The following is a 22,831-nucleotide window of genomic DNA, read 5'->3' on the forward strand; positions in this document are numbered from 1 at the left end:
AACAATTCAAACTTTACATGTTTTTTTTTTTTTTTAATTAGCAGTGGATGTTTCCATAAAACCGTTCCCTCTTTACAATTCATATGAGGTCTTTGGATTATCATCAACAGCTGAGTGCCTCTAGGCCTTTGCTGTCCACCTGTGGCTCCTGAGTACTTGAAATGTGCTGGATTGAGATGGGCTGTGAGAGACTCACATCAGCTTTTGAGGATTTAGCATAAAAAATAAATGTAGAACATCTCATTAGTAAATTCTTTGTATCGATTACATGCTGTAATGATAATATTTTGACATACTGAGTTAAAGAAAATATTTAAACTGATTTCACCTGTTTCTTTTTATATTTTAATATGTCTCCTAGAAAACTCTTAGAAGTCCAGGTGTGTGGCTCCCACTATATTTCTATTGGATGGTCCTGCTCTAGCCTGTCTGGTGGGGGCAGGTGGGGGGTGTGGCTGGAGGACAGTCTCTTAGAAGGGGGGTCAGGAGGCTGCGCTTGAAGTTCCTTTGCAAAGCAAAATCAGTTTTGCCCTACATCCCCTACATTGTGTGTTTGGGGAGGTTTATTTGGGGGGCTCTTGGAGGTTATTTGTGAGGGAAGGAGCTTTTCTATCCCAGTCACCAGAAATTGTTTGGCTGACATTTCCTTGCATTTTAGAAACATGTGGCAGTGTATTGAACAGTTTTATTATATGATTTGCATATCATAAAACTCATAATTTGAGGAGTTTAACCACACTTACTATCACCATAATCCAATTTTAAGACAATTCCATCAAGCTGAAAATTTTTCTCATGCCCATTTCGATACAATCCCTAGTCCCAGCCACCACTAGGTAACCACTGATCTGCTTTCTCTTGATGTAGTTTTGACGTTTTGGGTTTTTTTTTTTTTTTAATTTCATATAAATGGTATCATATAATAGGTGGTCTTGTGTGTCTGGCTTCCCTAGCATATAGTTTTTGAAGCTCATCCATGTTCACAGTGCTTCTCTTACTAACTTCCCTCCCCTCTTTTTTGCCTACTTTTAGAGGAAACAAATGGGTGGCAGAAAATCTGGGGGAAATTCCTCTGTAACTGATCCTGGAAAAGTTGCCAAGGCTAAGAAAAAGCTCGCTAAAAATTTCATGTCACACTGGGATTTGATTATAGGACTCTGCAGATCTCTCTTCTGTTTTTAAAAAGAAGATTGACTGTATTGGCAAAACAATATTCATTTCCCCATTTTACCTTCCTGTTCTTGTCTATAAACTTACATAACTTACATATCCTTGTACTCATAGTGTAGATAAAGATGTGGCATTCTATATTTTCTTTACCATCAAATACATTTTCTAAATGATGATGACAGATTTATTCTCCAGAATCCACACTCTCTCACCTGGAAACTGAGCAGATGTAACTGATTTTTATGGAAGTTAACACTCTGACAGTCATTCATGTATTCAAAGAAGTGCAAGCTCTCATGGTGCTACTTATACTGAAATCTAACCAGATGAATCTAACAGCCCACGGTCCTAAGATTTTGCAGTGCAAGTCACGGTGTTTGTTTAACAGACAACAGCTAAAGAGAAACACTCCAGAACTGTTTTCTTGGCTAATAAGCAGGTACCAAAATAATGTATATCTTCTGACACTGCCCCCCCACCAAATCACTGAAAAGTTTACCCGTGATAATATGTGGACTTGGAAGAGTGGGTGGTGAGAACTTCTGATAAACACACCCTTAAAGACTGAATCACACACAAGCTGCTACAGGAACCACCCGTGAAAATCACAGACTGTGACAAGTGTGGGGGAGGGGGTAGAAGTTGAAAGTCTAGGCTGAGGTTAAATCCCTTTCAATCACATTTTTAATCAGATAAAGTAAAAATGAAACTGTTTCACGTCTTCTTTTGCTTACTGTGGCAGGTGTGTTTAACTCACCCATTCAACTGAGGCAGACGTTGTTAGAAGACAATCCAGCACAGTGGCTTCCTCCCTCAGGCACCTCTGTGTCTATGCTTGCAGGCTTTTTCTGACCCCGGCAGCATGCTGGGCCCACAGTCAAGATGGGCCAGGAGGGCTGGGGAGTGGCACCCCCAGGACAACCCTCAGGAGATGAGGATAAATCCACCAGCCCCCTCAGCCCTGCTGGGACAGTTGGAGGTGTGTTCTACACAGCCTCTCAGAGGGGCCCTTGCAGCAGGATTGAGACCCTGCGGGCCTCCAAGGTAACCTATGCGGTTGGATTTTCTCCCTTCCCCTGCTCACTTCCCCACTTTCTCGCTCTGCTTCCCAGGATCACTTCCAAATATACTACTTGCCTCAAATCCTTTGCCTCAGAGTCCACTTTTGAGGGGGAGTCCAACTAAAACATCTACTAAAATTTTGGGTAAGTATAGACTTCAAAGGGATTCTATTACTATTTTTAGCAGAATTGTCTGGGTCATCTTTAAGAAGACCCAGGGAAAAGTAATCGAAATAATGAAAGTTGTACCAAATAGTGGGTTACCTCTCTAGTATCACCTGAGGTTATCGTGTCTCTCAAGCGATACTATAAACACACTGTAGTTTGGACCCACGCAGACAGGGAACTGGATACTGTGCTAACACTTCATGCACATTAGCTGCTTTCATTTTCACAACAACCCCATGATATAAGTACTGTTATTGTCCTTTTACAGAGAAGGAAACTGGGAGATTCAAGTAATTTGGTCCAAGTAACACAGCTAGAAAAGATGGAGTTGGGATTCCAGCCCAGGCAGCCTGGTTCCAGATTCCCCAGAGAATAGCTACTGACATAGCCCTGAGTATATGAGAGGTGTTTGACAAATTCTTGCTTGAAAATAAATAAAATCTTTTTTAAATGGGGGGAGGGGCTGGGTTGTTCCAACAACCTGGGTTGTTCAGTCCATTGAGTGCCCGACTCTTGATTTCGGCTCAGGCTGATCTCAGGGTCATGAGATCTAGCCCTATGTAGGGCTCTGCACTCGACAGAGAGTCTGCTTGTTTCTCTCTCTCTCTCTCTCTCTCTCACACACACACACACACACACACACAAATAAAGTTTAAAAATCTAAAAAAAAATGCACGCTTGATCAGAGAATTACCACAAGTAGAGAAAGGAAAGGAAATGGTCTACTAATATCTTCAAATGTTCGAAGGCTTTGATCTATAAACTCCTGTGGTGGTTTGGTGAAGTCCGTGGAGTCTTTCCCAGAAAAATTTTTTGTAAGTATATAAAACACAGAGGACTACAGAGAGGAAATCAATTATACTGAAATGCATTTGTCAAAATGCTACCCCAAATTGTGATATGGCAATCTATGCAAACCTAAAACACAGGTTTGATAATATTTCTCACCAATTCTGAACTTCTCAGTGCCTGCCCTCCATTGTCCCCCAAATAAAATCTAGGACACCCAAGATGGCATTCAAGTCCTATGTGATCTGAATCTAATAATTTCCCATACTTAATGGGAGGTGCCTCCCATGTTCCTTACACTCAGCCACAGCGAATTCTTTGCTTCCCCAAAGCACCCTTGCACTTCCAGGGACTCCCTGTTTCCTCTCTTGGGAATGAGTGACAGCCTGAAGGCCAAGTCCTTCTCCCTCAGCTTCTTTGCAAAGTCTTCCATGATAGCCCCTCTCCCAGGTGAAATGAACCATCACTCCCCCTCCCTCTGAGTCCCATTACTCTTTCCACATGCCTCCACTCTAGCAGAGTGAACACATTATGATTATTGTGGACATATTTTAAGGCCTACGACATGAACACTATCTTATTAATCCTAGGCAGTGCCTGGCAGCGTATCTAGCCCAAGATGAGAGTTCAGTGAACGTTGGCTAAGACTGATTTGAGGATGGGACATGGGTAGTTCACTTGACACAAGTTTGAGACTTGTATGGAGTACCTCAGTATTTCCCACCAAAGATCATGGATATTTGGGAGTCTGGGAACAAAGTTTGAAGCGGCCCACTGAAATCATGAAATTTCCTCAAGGACTTGTATTATCTTAAAATTTCATGTAAAACTGGCTCTCTCTTGCATAATACATTAACATTTGTTATCAAGGCTTAAGTAAAAATAGCTCAAATTTTTAAGTTAAGTAGACATTCCTAAAGAAATCTGGCTTCTCTCTCATGTGGCTTCTTATACTCTCCGGCCTGCCAATGAACCTATGGGTACAGATACCAAGGTGGAGAGGCAGGGAGCTAGAAGGCTCCTTTTCCTGACCCCATAGGTGAGGGCACCATCAGGCTGATTTGGCCTGGAAGTCCCAGAAGCCTGCACCCCACTCCCCATTCCCCCAGGCAGCTGGATGCTACTAAGTACATGGCATGAGGCGCACCTTGCCTCCCAGCAAACATTTCAGAGGAGTAATTATTCAGCCACCTATCCGGTTTCTAATCTTTCTCCAGCGCCTTTTAGGGATGACTCGTTCTGTGAAGTGGAACATTTTGTTGGGTTTTTCCAGGATGTCCCTTTCTTTGCATTTGTTACTGTTTTCGGGATTCTTTTGTTGCCGGTGTGATTTTATCATTTGTGACCTGTGACCTCCTTTCTTCCTTTATGGGGCACACTTTTCTTTGACTGAGGAGAGCCTAAACATGTCTCCAAGTTCTTCCTTTCTATTTAAGTTTGATCTATGTCTTTAAACCATGGAGTGGAGAAAGCATGGACCTTTGAGTCAGGCAGAGCTGGTTTCAACTTTAGTTCTGCAACTCCCTGACCTAACAGCATGCATTCGGTAAAACCTGGTGCAGAGTAAATATTCAACAAATGTGAATTTTCATTTCCTTCCTTTTACTAGAGAGAGACGGTATCTCGTTCTGTGTTCTGAAAACCTGGCTGGTGTTGGTGCCTCATAAAGAACCAGTTGCAATAAAATCCAAGAGCTTAAAATTAGCACCATTCTTTGCTAGAAGCAAAATTAGCTTAAAATGAACTGTGCTTAAAACAAGTCATGGTGGTGGAGCGCCTGGCTGCCTCAGTTGGAAGAGCGTGTGACTCTTGGTCTTGGGATTGTGAGTTCTAGCCTCAATAGGGGGTAGAGGTTATTAAAAAAATAAACTTTAAAATAATAATAACGATAAGAAGTCATGGTGGCTGTGGTACAGATGACCACTCCCTGTGGGGGTTGGGGTCTCCACCTTTGGCTTACCCAGCATGGAGATTTGACAGATGTCTATTGACTGAGTGAGTGAATAAATAGACAAAGGAATGAGTGAACACATCCCTCCAGGATGATGGATTTGAGATGAATAACTAAATTAGGTCAAAGTAACTCAATAATTTATAATATGTGAAAGAGGTCCACCACATGGGGATGGGGGGGGCGGCGTGAGAGGGTGACAAATCCTCCAGGCATTCAAGCACGCCATCAGTGCCAGAGCAGGTGGGCTCAGGAGGCAACTGGCTTACAGGGGTTCATTGTTAGGGTGGTCAGGAGTTCCCAGGGAAGGCATGAGGAGGGGGTGCCCTCTGATGACTGCTGTTTGAGCATAAATACATATGGGTTTTTTTCTGGCACATAATTGCTGTGTTTCTGGGTTGCAGCGGCAGGTTGTGACTACAGGGCTATCTTGGAGGAAGGACCTCAGATGACTAAGCTCGGCTTTGCATCACCAGCTGTTTTCCTGCCTTGGATGCCTCTGGCCTCAGCAAAAGCCTCCCTGCCTGTCTCCTGTCCCCAACGTCGTCCTGGCACAGTTCTCACAGCCCGGCCACGGCCACGGTGACCTCTCCAGATCAGATCTTAGGAACCTCCCTCCTTAATACTTCCCATTCCTATTTCCATTGGGAAAAAACGTCCCAGCCCCTGTGTGCACAGCCTGTGTCGACCCCTCAGATGCCTGCCCTTACCGTATGCAGCCACTTGGGGCTTCCATGCTCCATGGTTTGCCAAGTCCATGGACATCTCACCAAGGGCCTTTCCATTTGCCCTTCCCTCCATCTGGAAAGCTCCTCCTGCTCTCCACAGGCTGGCTTTTCTTCCTGCTCAGCTCTCCAATCTTCCCATTCTCTGTGTCCTTCCCAGACTTTCTGAGCTAAGTAGCTCTCTCCCGTCCTCCCTACTTCTCTATATGCTTATTTTCTCCATGTCACTTAGGACTACCTAAAATCATCTTGTTAGTTTATCTTTTAGGGCTGTTTTTTTTCCCCCACCCATTTTCTCTTCCCCTAATAGAATGTAGGGCTTAGGGGTTCAGATCTATCTGTCCCCAGCACAAAGTGGCCATAATAGGTGCTCAATAATTATTTGTTAGATGAATAAATAAATAAAATCCATTCCATGGAGAATAAACAAGCTCACGTAGCACAATCTCTGCCAACTTCTCACCATTGTTTGCTAGAAAGGGGGGTGGTACCATTGCTACAAGGAGGAGACAGAAGTGTCTAGAGGAGGGAGCTTACAGGCTGCCACAGTGCTCTTCCAGGAACCCAACCTCTGAGTGACAATGACCCTGCACAACACAATTGCTCCCAGCAGTTCTTTAGGAATCCTTGAAACCTTAGTAACCCTGAAGAGCTGGCAAATCTGGAAGCTGTCGATGACCCCAAGGCTCCACAATCCTGCTACAACACCCAGAAAATGGATTTGTTTGGTCACTGTCATCACAGCTGACATGTGACATGCATCATCACAGCTGAACACTGGTTTGGATTCCTGTCCTAGTCAGTCCCCTTGGGTCAGAGTAATGATGTTGCTCAGGAATAGTTCAGCAGCAGCGAAATGGACTCTGGGTATCTAATCAAAATGGGGATTTACTAAAAACTATGAGAGGCTCATGGTTCCAGAAGGAGGGACTGGCATGATTAAGTCAAGGAAGTAAGGAAATGCAAGGCAAAGCAGGTGAGCCACAGGGCACAGGGCACTGGAACGCAAGCCAGCAACAGTGCGGGGGCAGGAAGCCCATCCCGTTTCCCAGGCACAGGAGGTGGGCCCCTGCCTTCTCTCTTCCGCTCCTTTCAGGGTTGAGAAAGGGCAAACTTGTCTGAGGCAGGATATCCACAGATGAAGAAAGCGGTGTACTTTCCCCTGCCAGCTCTGCCTGTTGAAAAATGAAGAGGTGACGACAACACCTCCGTCATTCACCTCCAAATGACACGATTAAGCCTCGGCCTTGCCAGGACTACAGGGCAAAGTGGCCCCAGCAAGTCTGGGCTAGGCCTGAGCTGGCAACAAAGCATGTGTCACAAAGTCACATGCCTGTGGGGACCGGGGGTCAGGGAGACATGTAAAGCCAGCCAGGTGAGCGACAATATGGAGAGATGATGCCTCTGCCAAGTGGAGATCAAGCGCCCCCAAGGCATCCCACCCTGAGTGTGTTTGTGGTATGTTATGGTGGTTTTTCTCTGTAACGTAGTGACGGAACAGATTCATTGGTGGCTTTCCTAATATCGAATCAACCTCTAGTCATGTGTGAGGCAGCTTGTGAGGGACAACTGTTTAATTTTCAGCGTTTTCAAGTTTTATCATTACTGAATGTTATTTTTAATCCTAGATGAAATTGGTCTGTAGCTCTTTTCTATTTGGAGGGTATGTTGTTTGTCACCTTTCATGTTTCTCTATGGCCCAGGTTAAATCTCTGATTATTAATCATATGAGGAGTATTTTAAAATGCAGATACCCAAGCCATGGACCTGATCAATTAAATCAATTTCTGGTGAGGGGATTCAAATACCAGTATTTCTAAAAACTTCTCAAATAATTCCCATGTTCAAACAAGGTTGAGAAACACTGCCCTAGCCTAGTGCTTCTTAAATGACACAGAGCTTCATTTAGTAGATCTCTGTGGGGGATTGACACTCTACATTTCCAGTGAGCTGCCAGTGATGCTGATGCTGCTAGGCCATAGACCACACTTCATGTAGCCAAGATTTTGAATCACATTGTGATTATCTGTGTTCCAAAGGTTAGATAAGATTCAGCTATGCGGCCATTTCATCCAAATGTCTTTTCAACATCAAATCTCATTACCTTTCTAATCTCTTCTATAGTCATTGATTTACTTATATCTTCCACTTTTTCCTGTGTCACTTTTGGTATTTTGCATTTTTCAAGAAATCTATTTTTTCTATGTTTTCAAATTTACTGCCACACCCTTACATTTAATAGCCCCTTATTATTTTAAGCTCTTCTGTATCTGTAATTACAACAATTCAGATTCAAAAGTTTAAAAAATATTAAGCCGATCAACCCAACACCTGTGCCTGACTGATCTTTGGCCCTCCAATTTGAGATCCTGCCAAAGAACTCCAATTACTCCATCATTTCTCTGGCTTTTAAGTTGTTGCTGACTCTAGAAGATTCCATTAAAATAGTTACTGAAGAGGTAATCTCAGAAACAATTCCAGAACTAGTTATAGTTAACAACCTTGAAATTCAATCACTTTATATTACAGATGGGGAAATGAGGTCCATGAAGGTGTATGACTTACCTACTTGTACTGGAAAGATTAAAATTAGAACCCAGGATGTCCAGGAACCCAGTTGGGGATAGGAGATACTGCATCCTTAGCTTGGTTCCTACAATTCAACAATTCAAGAGCAGTCACCAAATGTGAATGATGTATAATGCTTGGTGTTTATCTGGCATTCAAAGCCTTTGATATTCAGACCACTTTTGTCACATTCACACCATTCTATGGTCCTGAAGAGAAAGTGATGTTATTAAGGAACAAATGCCTGGGGCACCTGGGTGGCTCAATTGGTTAAGCATCTACCTTCAGCTCAGGTCATGATCCTACAGTCCTGGGATCAAGCCCCAAATTAGGGTCCCTGCTCAAGCAGGGAGTCTGCTTCTCCCTCTCCTGTCCACTCCCGTGCTCTCTCTCTCACTCTACTCTCTCTCCAATAAATCAAAAACTTTAAAAAAGAAAAGAAACCAATGACTAGAACTGTTTGTGGGAACATAACATGGTACAGCTGCTGTGGAAAACGGTATGGTGATTCCTCAAAGAATTTGAAAATATAACTGTAATATTATTCCACTTCTGGGTATATATCTAAAATACATGAAAGTAGAGTCTCAAAGAGATACTGCATGTCCATGTGCATAGTAGCATTATTCCCAACAGCCAAAACGTGGAAGCAGCCCAAGTATCCACTGACACATGAACGGATAAGCAAAATGTGATATGTACATACAATGGAATATTATTCAGCCTTAACAAGGAAGGAAATTCTGACATATGTGCCACCCAAAGGCAAAGGGGACGATTTTGTCTCAGAGCCCATGAGTAGGAACTGTTGCCACCCATTCATCTGAAGTATTGCTGCTGTTAAAACTGTCTCTCCCACTGAGCAGAAAGCCAAAGCCCACCTGCTCATGTCATTGAAACTGCTATCAAAGCTGCTGAAGGCCTCAGTTACCCTAGCCACCACTGTTGCCCTCACCCCAGGACCCCAGCAGTGCACAGCCTGCATCCACCTACTGCAGCTGCTGTGAATGTCACAATCGGGGTTGGGGGAAACAGGGGGGAGGCTCTTCTCCCCTGCTCCTGCCCTCCAACCAAGTCACACAAGTGCCCTGCACCAGCAACACCTAACTGACACGGGACCCAGCTGGCAAGGAAGTTTGGAAAATGCAGTTTCCAGGCCACCAGCCACGGAGACACAGAGAAGAATGTGGAAAGGCAGGAATGAGGCTGAAGGGCCACAGACAATATCCGGGTATAGCTACCAAGAGGCAGTGGTGAGGCAAGAAGGTGGGATCTGAAAATCAAGTCTTGGAATTTAAACATGTCTCACTGAGTAACAGTAATGATCAGCATCCCTGAGGTATCACCAATTCCATCTGGTGGCCCCTCTCTGATCTTTCCATAAAAACTACCTAGCTGGGGCAGCCTGGGTGGCTCAGCGGTTTAGCACCACCTTCGGCCCAGGGTGTGATCCTGGAGACCTAGGATCGAGTCCCACCTCAGGCTTCCTGCAGGGAGCCTGCTTCTCCCTCTGCCTATGTCTCTGCCTCTTTCTCTCTCTGTGTCTCTCAAGAATAAATAAATAAAATCTTAAAAAAAAAAAAAAAAAAAAACCAACTACCTAGCCTGGAGGGGATTTTTCTCTGCTGGCCTGGGGGAGGGGGACAGCTAGAGGTTGCTGAGTAGTCCCTGAGGGGGCTACTGTTAAGTAGTCTTCTGTTAAGCAGAAACAGCCTAGAACCTGGAGGTCCCATTCCCCCAGGTTAGGAGCTGTGGCGTCTGCTCAGCTGCCATAGCAAAGTATCACAGGCTGGGCAGGTAGAACAACAGTCATTTTCTCACAGTCTTGGAGGTTGCAAGTCCAAGTTCAGGTGCAGACAGTTTGGCTTCTCCTGAGACCTCTCACCCTGGCTTGCAGACAGCCACCTTCCCACTGTGTCCTCAGATGCCTTTCATTATCTCTGCTCATACTCCTGGTCTGTCTTTCTCTTCTTAGAAAGATACCACACTACTGGATTAGGGTCTACCTTTATGGCCTCATTTAACCTTAATTACCTCTTTGAAAGCTCTGGCTTCAAATACAGTCACCCTGGGGATTAGGGCTTCAAGACAAGAACCAGGAGGGGGAAGGAGCTGGGCATTATTTGATCCATAACCAAACCATTAAGGAGCCAAGTAGATATTTGCAACTCTGAGAATAAACAGACACCTGCCTTTTGAGCCCTGGTCAGGGATCTGCTGAATCACCCCCATCCCTTTACACCCAGTTAAAACTTACTTTGTCCTTCGGTTCATTTATACCCAAATATTGAGTGCTAGTACTGGAGACATGAATGTTGACGTCAGGCCCATGATTACAGCGCAGAGTGGCCAAGGTACGCTCACAGTGCTTTGGGCAAGGGTGCCCACAAGAGAGCTCCCCACCCAGGCTGTTGGTGAGAGGCAATGTAGGCAAAGATCCCAGATCCCAGGGAAGGCTTCCTGAAGGAAGAGACACTGGAGCCCTGTCCTGAAATATGAGATGAAATTATCCACTTGAGAAGGGGATTTGTTTAACCGGAGCCTATTTGCCCAGAGCCAACCAGGAGGGAGGTTAGTTTGTGTACAATGTTTCTACTTAAAGTCAGGGCCTCTGGATCAGCAGTATGGGAATCACCTGGGAGCTCGTTAGGTAGAAACAGACTCTCAGAGCCCATCCCAGACTTACTGAATCAAAATCCACAATTTAACAAGATCCCTAGAGGGTTTGTGTGAGGGTTAAAAATTGAAGAACAGAGGCACCTGGGTGGCTCAGTTGGTTAAGCATCTGCCTTCGGCTCAGGTCATGATCCTGGGGTCCTAGGATCGAGCCCCATGTCCAACTCCCTGGCTAGCAAGGAGCCTGCTTCTCCCTCTCCCTCCCGCTCTGCCTACCACTCCCCTTGCTTGTGTGCATGCTCTCCCTCTCTCTCTCTCAAATAAAATCCTTACAAAAATAAAGTAAAATTTGGGAAATACTGATCAAATATAAAACTGTTGCTCACAGATGGAAAAACCAAGGCCCAGAGAAGGAAATGATCCTTCTAAGATGACACAGCATTTGGACAACAATAAAAAAGTCCCAAATCTAAGCACCTGCCCCTGACTTGCAGTCTTTCTTCCAAGGACTGACATATCTGCCAGTTCACCTGAAATTCTGACATCATATTAGGATACTGACTTTTCTGCTCAATGAGCCCTTGGAAGGCTCATTAGTAGCTGTAATTCATCAGGTAAGAACTTGGGGGGGGGGCAACATTTCACCTCTGTTGATGCTGTTCTGCCTCCAGTTTGGGATGGTCTTGACTGCTTTCTGTCAGGCTCCCACCACGTCTGTGTTTTCCCGGGAGCTCATCTGCCAACAGGATTGCCGCTTCTGCCTAGAAGATACTCCGTTCATCCTAGTGCCTGGGTCTCCAGTGACAATCTCAGGTAGCCCTGTGCTCACATCTTCCATAAATATATGTGTGTGTTCATTTTCCTGGTTTATTTCTGTCTATGGTAGCCACTGCCACTAATCTGGCTCAGGGACTTGGCAATCTTTGAACTTGGTTCACGGTGCTTTGAGACTCTTAGTGCCCCTACGCACACCGCAAAAGCAAATGCAAATACTTCTTGAAGGACGATACTTTCAATATAGGCCTCAAATAATTCAACGAGGTAGATCAACAAGGCAGCTCTGTTGACATCTTTGGGAACAGGAAACTATAGCAAGTGATAAAATCTTCCCGGAACGAAGTAGAACTTCTAGAGACAAAATGCCACAACCAAAATACATACACATATGCCTACTAACCTTAATGGATAAGTTTAACAGCAAAAGAAATACAACTAAAGATGGAATTAAGGAATTGGAAGACAGCCCTGAAGAAATTATTCAGAGCATCATTCCAAGAGATAAAAAGATGGAAAATGCAGGGGCACATGGCTGATTCAGTTGGAGGAGCAGGTGACTCTTGATCTTGGGGTCATAAGTTTGGGCCCCTCACTGGGTATAGAGGTTACTTAAACAAATCAAAACTTTTCGAAATGTTTAAGAAAAAAAGATGGAAAAGGCAGAAGGGAAGTGACATAGAAAATATATTTATTTTTATTTTTTAAGATTTTATTTATTCACAAGATATACACAGAGAGAGGAAGAGACATAGGCAGAGGGAGAAGCAGGCTCCATGCAGGGAGCCTGATGTGGAATTCGATCCTGGATCCCAGGATCATGCCCTGAGCGAAAGGCAGACGCTCAACCTCTGAGCCACTCAGGCATCCCAGAAAATATATTTTAAAAGTCTAACATACATTTTATCAGAGACTCAGAGGGAGGAGTGAGAGGGAAGCGGGCTGTGGCAATCCTGAAGATGTAGTGAACGTCTGAAAAGATGACCTTTCTAGCACTGAGCACAAGTAAAGGGTCTACTGAAAAGAAACAGTAGTCTCCACGGGTGTGCCTGGTGGAGGCTCTCTCCTCCCTGGAATTGGAGCAGCAGAATCCAAGCGCTGAGTTCCACTTCCAGCCTCATCCTTGGCTACCATATCTCCCTCCCCCACAGTTGTCTTTTTCTCTTTCTTTCTTTCTTTCTTTCTTTCTTTCTTTCTTTCTTTCTTTCTTTCTTTCGTTTCATCTGTGTCTAGCAGGTCTTTACATGTGAAAAATTTTAAAGATCCAGGGTTTACTTTGGATTTTACACACATGGCAGACAGTCTCTAGGCAAAAATACATAGTTCGATGAATAAGAAAGTGTCTTCTTGGGAAGCCCGGGTGGCTCAGCGGTTTAGCTCCGCCTTCAGCCCAGGGCATGATCCTGGAGTCCTGGGATCAAGTCCCACATCAGGATCGAGTCCTGCATCGGGCTCCCTGCATGGAGCCGGCTTCTCTCTCTGCCTGTGTCTCTGCCTCTCTCTCTCTCTGTGCCTCTCATGAATAAATAAACAAAAATCTTTTTTTTTTTTTTAAGTGTCTTCTTTATTCTGGCATTGTTGATATAAGCAACATCTAGGACAGAAAACAAATCCTTTGGAACCTGAGGGGTAGGCCTGCTGCCAATGATTGTGTGGTGTGTGCACTGCACAAAGGTACCGGTTAGAAGACTGGGACCTAAAAACCAGCTGTGGCTCTGCTGACCAAGCTGTGTACCCTGGGGACCATGTCTGCCAGAAGACACCTTCCACACAAAGGGACTGCACCAGGCTATAGTCAAGCTGCATTTGCCCGGAGCAGAACTGTTTTCTATGTTTCATAAAAGTACCCATTCATTCATGGGGTTCCACCAAACTGTCCAGAGAAGTATCTAATAAAAGATGAATCACAAAATATATAAAGAACTTATACAACTCAACACCAAAAAGCCAAATATTCCAATTAAAAAAATGGGCAAAAGGGGCGCCTGGGTGGCTCAGTCAGTTAAGCGTCTACCTTCGGCTCGGTCCTGGGATCGAGCCCCTGCTAAGCAGGGAGTCTGCTTCCCCCTCTGACCCTCTTCCCCACTCATGTTCTCTCTCTCTCTCTCAAATAAATAAATCTTTAAATAAATAAACATTCTTAAAAACTAAAAATGGGCAGAAGACATGAACATTTTTCCAAAGAAGATATACAGATGGCCAATAGACAAAAGATGTTCAAAATCACTCTTTATCAAGGAAATTAAAATCACAAATACAATGAGATATTATGTGCCAAAATGATTAAAATAAAAAACAGAGGAAGAAAAAAGTGTTGATGAGTTTCTGGAGAAAAAGGAACTCTCATGCACTGTTGGTAGAGATACAAACTGCTGCAGACACTGTGGAAAACAGTAAGGAGGTCCCTCAAAAAGTTAAAAACAGAATTATTCTATGATCCAGTAATGACACTACTGGGTATTTACTCCCAAAATATGAAAACACTAATTCAAAGGGATACATGCATCCCTATGTGTATTGCAGCTTTATTTACAATAGCCAAATTCTGGAAGCAGCCCAGATGTGTCCACTGATAGATGAATGGATTAAGATGTAGTATATGGGGCACCTGGGTGTTTAGTCAGTTAAGCGTCTGCCTTTGGCTCAGGTCATGATCCCAGGGTCTTGGGATCGAGCCCTGCATCAGGCTCCCTGCTCTCCTTCTGCCTGTTGCTCTGCCTATTTGTGCTCTCTCTCTCTCTGTCAAATAAAATCTTAAAAAAAAAAAAAAAAGATATGTACACAGATGCGCGCACACACACACACACACACACACTGGAATACTACTCAGCCATAAAAAGAAAGAGATCTTGCCAGTTGTAACAACATGGATGGAGCTACAAAGGATGGAGCTAAGTGAAATACATCAGTCAGAAAAAGACCAATTTAGGGCCTTTGGCACAGGGGGATCCTGGGGACCTGGGATCGAGTCCCACATCCAGCTCCCTGCAAGGAGCCTGCTTCTCCCTCTGCCTGTGTCTCTGCCTCTCTCCCCCTCTCCCTCTGTTTCTCATGAATAAATAAATAAAATCTTAAAAAAAAAAAAAAAAAGACATATCGGGATGCCTGGGTGGCTCAGCAGTTTGGTGCCTGCCTTCGGCCCAGGGTGTGATCCTGGAGACCCGCGATCAAGTCCCACGTCGGGCTCCCTGCATGGACCCTGCTTCTCCCTCTCTGTCTCTCTCTCTGCCCGTGTCTCTGCCTCTCTCTGTGTGTCTCTCATGAATAAATAAATAAAATCTTTTAAAAAAGACAAATACCATATAATTTCACTAATATGTACAGTTCAAGAGACAAAACAAATGGGCAAATAGAAAGAGACAAACTAAGAAACAGACTCTTAACTATAGAGAACAAACTGATAGTTATAGGGATTAAGAGTACAGTTATCATGATGAGCACTGAGTCATGTATAGAAGTGTTGAGTCACCATATTGTATGCTTGAATATAACACTGTATGTGATTTACACTGGAATTAAAATTTAAAAATTAAAAAGAAAGGTGAATCCATTCTCAATCCATATCCCGCAGGCACATGCATGATAGAGTATGGCTTATAGGGGAAGAAATGCCCAGGTTCACCTGGCACTAAGGAGTTTCCTGTGATGCAGGACGGACTGTCCTGGCAAACTGGGATGGCTGGTCACCCTGCTTTGGGAACTCCCTCAAGTTGGGCAACCTTGGATTGTTCTTACACGAAAGACTGAAATTCTTGGTGTTTCCCCTTTCTCTTCCCCTGTGGTTCCCATGCCTCATATTGACGCTTATGCATAAAGGGTATGGGCCATGTCACAGTGGGAGGAAGCCTTCCTGTACAAGGTATGCATCTACTGGGGATATTCCACGGTCAGCTCCTCGGACATCTTGATTGACGTGGAAAGTTATTTCTTTTCTTCCCACCCAACCTTCCCATAGGTACTTCCTGTTAATTTTATCTTACTCTTTGCTTTGTTCTGTTCCCTTTTTTGTAACTCTATTCTACACACCTACAAAACACTATTTTTCTGCTCTTTGGGTCCTTGAATACATTACTCCTTTCCTATGACCCCTGGTCTACTTCTGAGCTTCTAATTTTTTTTAAAGATTTATTTATTCATGATAGACATAGAGAGAGAGGCAGAGACACAGGAGGAGGGAGAAGCAGGCTCCATGCCGGGAGCCCGACATGGGACTCGATCCTGGGACTCCAGGATCGTGCCCTGGGCCAAAGGCAGACGCCAAACCGCTGAGCCACCCAGGGATCCCCTAATTTTCTTTTTTTAAGATCTTATTTGTTTATTTGTTTGAGAGAGCGAGAGCATTCACACATGAGTGGGAAGAGGGACCGAGAGAGTCTCAAGCCCACTCCGCGATGAGCCAGGGGCCCCATGCTGGGCTCGATCCTGTGACCCTGAGATCATGACCTGAGCTGAAATCAAGAGTTGGACGCTTAACCAACTGAGACACCCAGGCACCACTGTGTTGTTTTTTTTTTTTTAATTGCCTTTCCCCTTCCTGATTATAAAAGTATATATATTTGTTGTAAAATGTTTAGAGAGTACAAAAAAGAATTAACATTTTATTGTGCTACATTTCTTACCAGCACCTTTTCTATGAATAGTTTCATATAGTTCAGAACAGACTGTGTAATTTTATGTCTTAATCTTTTTAAAACTTAACGTTGAAATATAAACATTGTATTAAAATGGTAAAAAACAAATATTATGTTTGAATTTTTTTAAAACTTAACATTGAAATATAAAAATTGTATTAAAATGGTAAAAAACATTTGCCTATCACAGTCACATCAGCAAGATGACAGGCTAGAAAGACTCCCTAGTCTCTCCTCCCCCCACAGAGACACAGAGTTAACTCCATGTATGGACCAGAATATCTCTGTGAGAACTATAGAGACCAAATGAAAGCTACAACACCCAAGCCTTTGTAAAACCAAGAAAGGATTCTAGCAAAAGGGGGATGCTAGAATATATAAAGAACTCCTATAACTCAAGAACAAATGACAAACAACAAAAATGGCAAAGGACTGGAATAGGCATTTTTCTAAAGATGATATACAAATGGCCAATAATTATATAAAAAGATGCTCAATATCATTAACCATCAGGACAATGTGAATCAAAACTACAGTGAGATATCACCTTATACCCATTAGAATACTACTATCAAAACTATGCACAATAGCAAGTGTTGCTGAGAATGTGGAGAAATTGGAACCCTTGTTCCAATTGGTAGGGTTGTAAAATTATACAACTATTATGGAAAACAGAATTGATGTTGCCTCCAAAATTAAAAATAGAACTACCATACGATCTAGTAATCCAACTTCTGGGTATTTAGCCAAACGAGAAAGCAGGGTCTCAAAGATATATATGTACCTATGTATATTTATAGTAGCACTATTCATAATAGCGAAGGGTAGAAGCAACCCAAATATCCACTGACAGATGAATAGATGAGCAAACTATGGTATATACACAACATGGAATTTTATTCTACTTTAAGAAGGAAGGAAATCCTGTCATATGCTACATCATGCATGAACCCTGAGGATAGCACACTAATTAAAATAAGCCTGTCACAAAAAAAAAAAAAGAATTATATGATTCTGCTTAAATGAGATATCCAAGTAGTTAAATTCATAGAAACAGGAAATATAATGGTGCTTACCAGAGCTGAGGGGAAGGAAAATGTTATCTAGTGGGTACAGAATTTCAGATTTACAAATGTTCTAAAGCTGTTTCACAACAATATGAATGTAATTACCACCACCAAACTATACACTTAAAAACAATTGATGGTGGGGTGCCTGGGTGGCTCCATTGGCTAAGCGCCTGCCTTTGGCTCAGGTCATAATCCCGGTGTCCTGGGATCGAGCCCCATGTCGGGCTCCTTGCTCATCAGGGATCCTGCTTCTTCCTCTCCTGCTCCCCCTGCTTGTGCGTGTGCCCACTCTCTCTCTCTGTCAAATAAATAAATAAAATCTTCAAAAAAAGAAGTTGATGGCAATGGGTGGTTCAGATGGTGTCCAACTCTTGATTTTAGCTCAGGTCATGATCTTGGGTTGTGGGATGGAGCCACACATCTGGCTCTGCAGTGAGTGCGAAGCCTCCTTGGGATTCTCTCTTTTCCTCTCCCTCTGCCCCTCCACCACCCCAAATTAAAAAAAAATAGTTGATGGTAAATTTTGTTATGCGTATTTTTTACTAGTTTGAAAAAAAACCCAAACTTTTTCTTAGAGATCATGTTCATTGATTATATTCTATTTTGTCGTATGATGTACCTTATTTGGCTTATCCATTCTCTTACTGGTTATTTAGACCAGCGGTCAGCAAACTTTCTCTTAAAGGATCAATTAGTAAATATTCTAGGCTTTGCTGGCCATAGTCTCTGCTGTTATAGCATGAAAGGAAATATAAACAATGTGTACATGGGTGTGGCTGTGCTTCAGGTCAACTTTACTAACCAAAATAGAAGGGGGGTTGGATTTGATCCATTGGTTATTGTGGCTGAGCTTTGGTTTAGACTCTTTCTAATATTTAGTATTACAAATAATGCTGCTAATAAACATCTTTGTAAAGAAATCCTTATAGATGTGCTAGCTTCTCTCTTGGCCAAGAATCCTATAAATTACATTAATAGGAAAAAAGTCTGGCCAGTACTAAGGTCCTTGATAAGTACTTCAGGACACAGGTTGAAGCAGTTCTCTGAATAGTGCCTGACCCTGCTTCAGCAATATCCTGGGCTCTGCCCAGGGGAATGCCTGGAACTAACCTTTCTTTAGTTCTAAGCACATCCACCAAGTTCAGCATCCCCAAGTTGTTTCCATTCCTCCAAATCCTCAGCGCATTTGCGTTTGGCAATCATCCCAATCTCTTTCTTCCTCATATTGTCCCTCAATCTATGTGCTGCTTTTGCCTTCCCAGCCCCTCTGGTTAAAGATGGCAGACGAAATACACACACGTATTTCAGCTTTTTCTGGAAACTCCACTAAAATGACAGCAAAATGATTTTTTACAGGATAAAGTTATAAAGACATGAAAAGATGGGGGACTTGAAAGCAGAAGGGTGAATGGCAACCTGCCTAGTAGCCTTGAGAAATTGAATCTTAAGCCAGTAGTGATGAAAGACAAGAAGCAGCTCAGTTGAGAACTCCCAAAAGTTTTGTGCCTCAGGATATGGCAACACCAGCTATTTCTAGAAGTATCAGTGTAGATAGGATTGAAAATAGAAGGACTGGTTGAAAGTCCTTAAGGAGCATTTATACCCACAAGCTTCCTCCCCATGTCCACATGCCAGACAACTGTATGATTCCAACCCCAGACCAAGACTAGAGGCTAGCCTAAAATATCTCTGGATAAGGGGACACCATCAGTCAAAATTGAGGATGGAGTACTATATTATAAATATTACTCCACTAAAACCTTCCCTGGAGACTAAGTGAAAGCTTACATACCAAGTGTTGAGATTCTCCTCACTCCACACTGACTTGGTTCCCAGATCACGGGTAGCTAAGATGGTATCCACCCGGCAGGGGCTAGAAGATTATTTTCTGGAAAGACCTAAAGATAGCAAACTATAGGTTATAAGAAGCAACAGCCTCATCAGATCACCACGTGGGGGAACCCACATTGACAACTCCTCACGCGCAGAACTTCCCAGAAGCTTTTTAGCTCCCCATTTTAAAACATAAATGGAAAACCAAGGATCACCACACACCTGAGAAAAGCCCTTAAAAATAAAGATAGAGACCAAAACAGGAAAGGGGAAAATGGTGTGATGGTTAATTTTATTTTTAAAAAAACTTTTTAAAATATTTTATTTATTTGAGAGAGAGAGAGAGAAGAGCACAAGCAGGAGGAATGGCAGGTAGGGAGAGGGAGAAGCAGATTCACCTCAGCAGGAAGCCTGATGTGGGGCTTGATCCCAGTTCCCTGGGACCATGACCTGAGCCAAAGGCAGACGTTTAACCAACTGAGCCACCCAGGCGCCCCTCCTTTTTAAAAAATATTTTATTTATTTATTTTAAAGAAAGAGAGAATGAGTGGGGCGAGGGCAGAGGGAGAATGAGAGAGAGAATCTCAAGCAGATTCCCTGTTGAGCTTGAAGCCAGACTCTGGGCTCCATCTCACCACCCTGAGATCGGGACCTGAGCTGAAATCAAGAGTCCAACACTTAACCGAGCCACCCAGGAGTCCCTGTGATGGTTAATTTAATGTATCAATTTGACTGGACATGAGGGTACCCAGATATCTGGTTAAACATTATTTCTGGGGGATCCCTGGGTGGCTCAGGGGTTTAGCACCTGCTTCAGCCCAGGGTGTGATCCTGGAGTCCCAGGGTTGAGTCCTACATCAGGCTCCCTGCATGGAGCCTGCTTCTCTCTCTGCTGGTGTCTCTGCCTCTGTGTGTGTGTGTGTGTGTGTGCGTGTGTGTGTATCTCTTATGAATAAATAAGTAAAATCTTTAAAAAAAAAAAATAAGCATTTTTTCTGGGTGTGTCATGAGGCCGTTGCTGGATGAGATCAGTATTTAAGTCAGTAGACTAAGTAAAGCCGGTTGGCCTCCCCAGTGTGGGTGGGCCTCATCCAGTTTGTTGAAAGTCTGAAGAGAATAAAAGGCTAAGATGAATTCTTTCTCTCTGCCTGACTGTCTTGACCTGGAACATTGTTCTTTCACACTCAGACTGAAACTTAAACCTGCTTTCACACTCAGACTGAAACTTAAACCACTGACAACCCTGCTTAGGCCTCGGGCTCAGACTAGAACTATGCTATTTGCTCTTTTGAGTCTCCAGCTTGCCAACTGCAGGCCTTAGTTAGACTTCTTAGCCTTCATAAGTGTGGGGGCCAATTCCTTGTAGTAGTGTTCTCCCTCACACAGTGGAGACTAAAACAAAAGGGGTTTGAACTGTATGGGTTCATTTATATGCAGATTTTTTACAGCACAGTACTATGCTGTAAAAAGAGAAAATGTATTTTCTCTTATGATTTTCTTAACATCTTTTCTCTAGCTTACTTTATTGCAAGAATACAGTATAGAGTACAGAGAACATACAAAATATGTGTTAACCGCTTGTTTGTTAGCAGTAAAGCTTCTGCTCATCAGTAAGCTATTAGTAGTTAAGTTTTGGGGGAGTCAAAAGCTATTGCAGATTTTTTTTTTTTTTTTTTTTATGATAGAGATTGAGAGAGAGAGAGAGGCAAAGACACAGGCAGAGGGAGAAGCAGGCTCCATGCTCCGGGAGCCCGACGTGGGATTCAATCCCGGGTCTCCAGGATCGCGCACTGGGCCAAAGGCAGGCGCCAAACTGCTGCGCCACCCAGGGATCCCAGCTATTGCAGATTTTTTACTGATACCCCTAACCCCTGCATTGTTCAAGATATACGCTGTTTGTATATATCTCTATATAATTGGTTTCTGTTTTTCTAGAGAACCCAGATCAATTCATAGAGATTATGCTGGGACATGAAAACCTAAATCACACCTCTAAGGAGAAAAATCAGAATTCAATTTTATTTTCTCTCATGAGAAAAATTAAATATTGAAGAATGTGATTTGGTCAGAGAGGGTTGAGTTTTGAAGGGCTACAAAGCACTGTAATATCTAAGATTTTTTTTGCCAACCCGCAAAGAACCAATTATTGTGCCTTTGGGGGCCAATAGAGCTCCTGTGGAGAATGTATGCCTTAGAGAGAGACAAGACGCTGCAACCATGAAACAAGACTAAGTTGCTATTCTTAAAATGAACATTGACGAATAAAAAAGCATTCTTGGAATTTAAAAATACGAAAGCAGAAATTAAAAACTCAGTGGAGGATTGTGAATCAAATCTCCCAGAAAGCAAAACATGAAATAAAAGAGACATTGGGAAAAGAGAACAGATTGTAAAATTATAGTATTGGTTCAGGATGTTCAATGTTTATTTTTATTTTTAAGACTTTTTTATTTATTCATGAGAGACACAGAGAGAAGCAGAGACGTAGGCAGAGGGAGAAGCAGACTCCTTGATGAGCAGGGAGCCTGATGGGGGACTCTATCCCAGGACCCCAGGATCACAACCTGAGCCAAAGGCAGACACTCAACCTCTGAGCCATCTAGGTGCTCCAGAAAGTTCAACATTTCAATAATAAATGTTCCAGAAAGAGACTGGGTACGTGTGTGTGTGTGTGTGTGTGTGTGTGTTGGTAGTGGTGGGGAATCATTAAATAAATAATATGACTAAATTCCCCCAAACTGAGGGATCTGCATCTCCAAATCCATAGCAGGGCCATAGAGGGCCCAGCCCAACTCCTCCAACATGAGGCACCTCCCCATCACTCCAGAGCACTGGGAACAAAAAGACTATCCTAAGACACTCATTCTCTCTCTTAGGAGGTATATCCTCTAGCTCCTGGTGGGTAAGAATTTTAAAGGCTTGAATGCCATTAAATGAAATGGCATTTCTAGCAGATTTGTCACAAGGACTTTAGTTCATTTAACTTGTGAGTTTTGGGAAAAAGTTCTGAGGATGCGAGATTACATTTTTTTTTTCTTAAAGTGAGAGTAGACAACATGAACATTTCAGAAACATAAAAAGAAGAAAAAGTGTCACCCGTAACTGAACAACCCTGAACCTAATATTTTAACCATTTGAAATTGGTTCCTTCTTAGGTGTGTGTTTTTTTTTTAAACTACCTGTCCTTGTATAGAATTTATTATTAAACATAATTGAAACCATTCTTCTGTTTTATATTCCTGCTTACATTATATAAGGAGCATTTTCTTAGCATTAAGTTTCCAAAACAACAGTTTTAATGACTGTACAATATTCTAATTTATGGTATAATTTATATAACCCATCTCCCATTTTTAGATATTTAAGCTGTCATTATCTTTACACTGCTCTAAATAGCGCTTTGATGAAAATGTTTGTATAAATACCTCTAATTACTTCCTTAAATTGGATTCCCAAACATGGAATTACGGGATCA

At 42.9% G+C, this 22,831-nt stretch overlaps 1 long non-coding RNA gene across 1 annotated transcript in view; it reads left to right on the plus strand.

Moving 5' to 3' along the window:
• Positions 1-7,063: 7,063 nt before the first annotated feature.
• The window catches only part of LOC144293930 (uncharacterized), a 31,205-nt gene continuing 15,437 nt past the window's right edge, over positions 7,064-22,831 (plus strand). The window contains exon 1 of the long non-coding RNA XR_013361284.1: positions 7,064-7,322. This is a non-coding gene — a long non-coding RNA (uncharacterized LOC144293930). The remainder of the gene's footprint in view (positions 7,323-22,831) is intronic.

The sequence above is a fragment of the Canis aureus genome, chromosome 22, assembly GCF_053574225.1.
Source record: "Canis aureus isolate CA01 chromosome 22, VMU_Caureus_v.1.0, whole genome shotgun sequence".
In the NCBI taxonomy this organism is placed as follows: Eukaryota; Metazoa; Chordata; class Mammalia; order Carnivora; family Canidae; genus Canis; species Canis aureus.